This window comes from Myotis davidii, unplaced genomic scaffold (genome assembly GCF_000327345.1).
Source record: "Myotis davidii unplaced genomic scaffold, ASM32734v1 scaffold616, whole genome shotgun sequence".
In the NCBI taxonomy this organism is placed as follows: Eukaryota; Metazoa; Chordata; class Mammalia; order Chiroptera; family Vespertilionidae; genus Myotis; species Myotis davidii.
The window spans coordinates 5,088,769-5,093,964 of NW_006291965.1; the positions used below are offsets into that span (position 1 = coordinate 5,088,769).

Below are 5,196 nucleotides of genomic sequence, written 5' to 3' on the forward strand. Positions count from 1 at the left end.
ATCAAAAAATTTCTCTATGTGACACGGCACCAGAGTTAAGTTAGGGTTTTCAAAATGCTGACACGCTGAGCTCAGAAGGTTCGCCATCACTGCCTTAAGAGATATCAAGTAGGAATAACATGTTCTCAAAAAATTAGGGTTGGCACACAGAAGAATTTTGAGTCAGAGATTTTGCTGGTTTTGGCACACACTCACAAAAAGGTTGCCCACCCCTGCCCTAGGCCCAATTGATGCATTGACAGGTGTGAGTTCTCACTGCCTGAGACGGCTGTAAAAGAACCCAGATCACTTGCCTACCCACTACAGGTGTAGTAGTCTATTAGGCACTTTATTATTTTTTTTAAATATATTTTATTGATTTTTTACAGAGAAGGGAGAGGAATAGAGAGCTAGAAACATCAATCAGCTGCCTCCTGCACACTCCCCACTGGGGATGTGCCCGCAACCAAGGTACATGCCCCTGGCCAGAACCGAACCCGGGACCCTTGAGTCCACAGGCCGATGCTCTATCCACTGAGCCAAACTGGTCAGGGCCTATTAGGCACTGTACATGTTATCTCATTAAATCATAACATGAGATGAGTACATAGCATAGTCCCCATTGCAACTCCATAGCTCAAATCGCAAGGTCACAGGTCACTTAGGTGTTCCTAGGCTAAACCTGAAGCCTTAGGAGGCCTCAAGACTTCCCTGGTGCTTGGACTTCTTTGCAGTTGTTCTCCAAGGAGGAGCAATTGGCATTTAGGGACAGAGTGCTTCTTGGTGCAGGACTGTCTGACAGATTATAAAAGCTTTGACACTGGTCACTTAAGGCTATGACAACCACAAATGCCCCACACTTCCAAGCGCTCTTGAGGTGTGGGTGGGTGGGTACCACCTCCACTTGAGAAGTGTTAAGCTATTCATACTCATTCCACCAATAAATGTTTATCAAGTGTCTTCCCCATGCCAGGCACTCTGCTGGCACAGGAAGCGGTCAGTGGGAAAGTATAACATTTAAAGTGGTGCCATAAAATGCAACAGACCAACATGCTGTGAACACAGAGAGGAAACTGTGTCTAACTGCCTACGGTGTCCAGGCCAATCTTGGTGACCTGTCACCATGGAGTGACTCCAGGAGAGTTTCAGATTTGCTGTTCAAAGACCATTCACATGCCCTATCTGAATCTTAATTATTATTTTACTCCAGCCTCTGTGCTAATTCCCACTAAGAATTAATTGCTTTGTATGAAAAAAGGAAACCACAGTAGGATCTATCCTTCCTACCTCACAGAGTCGATATGGGAGAAAGCACCGCTATGTATGTTGGGTAATGTAGCAGGGATTCGAGTCTGGGCCCAATTTGTGTTCTCGGCTGGGGATCAGGCATGTCTGGAAATGTCTGATGACTTGGTGGAACCGGCAGCCTACTGGCCTCTATTTTAAAGAATTTGGTTTCCCTGGATTCTCATCTGAGCCCTGTGGAGAGAGAGGTCGTTTGCAGAGGTTAAAGAGACTGTTGTCACAGTGTTCTGTGAGAAGAAACGGCTCAAGCAATGCTACCTGGGTACCCAGAAAACAAAGTGAGGCCCAGAGCTGGGGGCGGGGAGCGCTGGGGTGTGGCAGGAAACCTTTTCTCCATCTCTGCCCCACACAGCAGGTCTTAGGTCCTTGAGGACTGCTGAGTCCCCAGTTCTGCCAGAGCCTTTTGTGCAGATGTCGGGCCCCTTGTGGCAGCAGTAACCGTGAGGAGATGACCACCTCTGAAAGCTTCTCAGGCAGGAAACATCAGCCAGGAGGGCCAGGAGCAAAACAGTAAAAGGCAACTGACAGGCAAACAGGCGAGATAACCCTACACACCCTGAGAATACTCACTGAGGTTTGGCTCCCGGAGAGGGTATTTATTAGCTAATGAAATGTGATCTATTGCTGTTAATGTGGCCAAAGTTGTACCCACAGGCTAGGAAAACTTGGGTTACTGCTATTTGCTACCATAATGACATAGGGCACACTGGCACAGTGGCACAGGAGGAGAGAAGATGGCTGTCCAAAGGGCAGCTCCCAGCATACATCGCCTGCCTTCCCAGGCCCATGATGGGGAGGCACTGAGGTGGAAGCCACTGCCTTGGAAACCTGGGTTTGGAATTGCCTTCCTCCTGATGGACAGGATACTGGAGAGAGCAGTTTCCCCCAAAACTACCTCACTCTTAGAAAAAGCAAAATGACTCTTTAAGAATGTTTCCCAAAAGTGATGGTACCTGGGCATTAGTACTTGACTCTGAATTTCATGCAGATTCATGAAACAGTGACTCTGGACAACTCATGATGCCAAGGGGATGGCACTGAATCTCACCTCTAGAAACTTCCCAGGGGTTGTAAGAGCTAATATGTGGTCGAACAGCTCTTCACTAAGTAGGTGATTGAAAAACATCCCCCTTTCCTATAATGAACTTAATTTTCCTACTGTGGCAGTCCCTATTTTCACAAGATGGTGACTTTATCTCCCATCCTGCATGCTCCTCTTACAGCGTGACCCTGACGTTCCTCCCATTGAATGGGGGGTCTGCGTCCCCTCCCCTAGAGTCTGGGTGAATCTCTGTGACTGTCATAGATACAGAGTTCTGTGGAAGTGGAGCTCTGTGACTTTGAGGCTAGAGCATCACAACTCCATGCACTTCTGCCCTGCTGTCTTGGAGCTCCGTCCCTATGCACTGAAGAAACCCAAGCAGGTGTGGAGAGGCCCCTGTGGAGAGAAACCAAGGCTCCCAGCCCCCATCCAGCTGAGCTTCCAGACAATGGCCAGCACTGACCAGCCAGCCATGTGTGTGAGGAACCCTGAAAGTGGATCCTCTAACTTTGGTTGCAATCATTTCTTCATGTTGCAAACATACTATTGTAGCTCTACCCTGGCTGTTCATGATTAGGTCCACCTTTGGTCTGCATCATTTTATTTTTTACAAAACTCGAGGCCCGATGCACAAAATTCGTGCAAGCGGGGGAGGGAGGGTCCCTCAGCCTGGCCTGCGCCCTCTTGCAATCTGGGACCCCTCACTCCTAACGGCCCACCTGCTCCCTCCTTACCACTTGGTCACTGCTCCTTACACTGCCGCAAAGGCAGGAGAGGCCCTACTTCTGGCTGAGCGGTGCTCCTGTTGTGGGAGCGCACTGACCACCAGAGGGCAGCTCCTATGTTGAGCATCTGCCTCCTGGTGGTCAGTGCACGTGATAACAACTGGTCGTGTTGGTTGTTCCACCATAATGGTCGCTGGGCTTTTATATATATAGACTAGTGACACAGTGCACAGCTTCCTGCACATTGAAAGGAAATTAATTAGAAGATGGCCACTGGGGCAGGACTGGGTGAGATGGGCCGGACATGCTCTGGAGCCAACTTCCCGTGGTCCCTCCCTGGCGTCTAAGGAGTGAGCGGAGTCCCTCCAGCAGGTGGGGACCCTCAGCCTGGCCTGCGGGGATCGAGCCAAAACTGGCTCTCCGACATCCCCCGAGGGGTTCTGGAGTGCAAGAGGGAACTCTGCAAAGTTGCTCTCGAACAGAGTGTGGAACACAAATGCAAGTGTGCATTAAACCAGATTCGGGGCTGACAGTACCCCAGCAACAACATAACCCATAGCCGAAGGTGGAATTGCACGGCCCCGCGAGAAATCGGGCTCCCTCCTCTCTGGTTCCGGGCTGCATCACCCAAGAACCACCGCTGCCAAGTCATTGCAGCTCGGCAGCTTCTGCTTTGAGCGTCTGCCCCCTGGTGGTCAGTGCACATCATAGCGACCGGTCAGACAGTCTGACACTTAGCATATTAGCCTTTTATATATATAGATAGAATGATTTTCTTTCTAAATCCTACCAGTTTATGCTTTAGAATTTGTTTCATCACAAATTATTAAATTTTGTTAATGCTGGCCCTTCTTGAGGGAAAATAGCAGAACTTTAGAAGCACAAGACAGCACTTGGATGCTCATACTCTGAACACTCTTCTAAAATTATCAAAGACGTAAAGAGTTCAGCTTTTCTCTAAAGGTACCACACCCTAGGACTAGAAAATGGTCCTTTGTGTTGGCCTGTTGTGTTGGGGTGGGCGATAGACAGAAGGGGATGTGAATTTTCATTTATCATCCAAGTTCCCTTCCCCTCATTTTATATTGTCAGAAAGATATGTCCTTGTTTTACACTCATTTAAAACATACTCGCCTCAATCATGTCCCCAATTTTAACTTTGTGAAGTAGGGAATAAAAAAAGAAAGGTCTGCTGTTACACTAATTTTACTTATTCTCACCTCATTTCAAAACCACGTGACTCTCCTTGCTACATTTCCACCAGCCATTTTCTTCTGCAACCTGTAGGTTTCCTGCAGAGAGAGGACAATGGGCAAGTTAAGTGAGAGAGCTGCTGATTTTCAAGGCTTTTCTCCTTTTGCTCTAATTTACAGGAAATCATGGGAAGACAAGCAAAACTCCACATCACTGAAAGATTCGTTGTGATGTGAGGGGCAAAATGAATAAACAGAATATATTTTATATTAGTAAAACCAAATATATTTGATGGCAGTAGTTTGCTTGTGCCTTGGATATTATTAGTAAAAATGCCTTTTTTTTTTTTTAACTGAAAGGATATGTGTTTTTATTTCAGAATAGTGGCCTGGTTGCATGGATTCGTGCACATTGAAAGGAAATTAATTAGAAGGAATATTTTAATATCACTATTCACCCTTTGTCTATAATAGGAGTGTCAACCAAATTCATGATCGACAATGACAGATCAAAACACACACGTGTGGTTGGCGCCAGTGCGAGCTTTATTATATGTATCGCACATGTCAACTTAGCCTTTTATATATATAGAATAAACTTGCTTAATTAGACCTGCTTTCTGATGTAGCTCAACTTTTTCCAGCCCAGTAAAACACCCCAACTTCTCTTTCAGGTAATTGTCAGCAACCCAGCAGTAAATATCAACATGAAGCAGATTATTATTATAGATCATGCAGGGAGAACCAAGGGTAAAATATTTAATTTGCAGTAGTGTTTGACTATATTCTGTGCAGTGACAAAGCCTGAAGTCATTTTCAAGGTCCACCATTTCTTTTCAGTCGGGTCAAGTTTCTAAACTTTCTAAATCTCCGTTTTCCGGCTAATGAAAATAGGATTCCACCAAGTCTCCTATCTACCTACTCCAGGACTTCTGTGAGGATCAAATGAGAT

At 46.4% G+C, this 5,196-nt stretch overlaps 1 long non-coding RNA gene across 1 annotated transcript in view; it reads right to left on the reverse strand.

Annotated features, from left to right (window-relative positions):
* The window catches only part of LOC107183325, a 34,611-nt gene extending 30,273 nt beyond the window's left edge, over positions 1-4,338 (reverse strand). The window contains exon 1 of the long non-coding RNA XR_001514108.1: positions 4,272-4,338. This is a non-coding gene — a long non-coding RNA (uncharacterized LOC107183325). The remainder of the gene's footprint in view (positions 1-4,271) is intronic.
* Between the last annotated feature and the right edge of the window lie 858 nt (positions 4,339-5,196).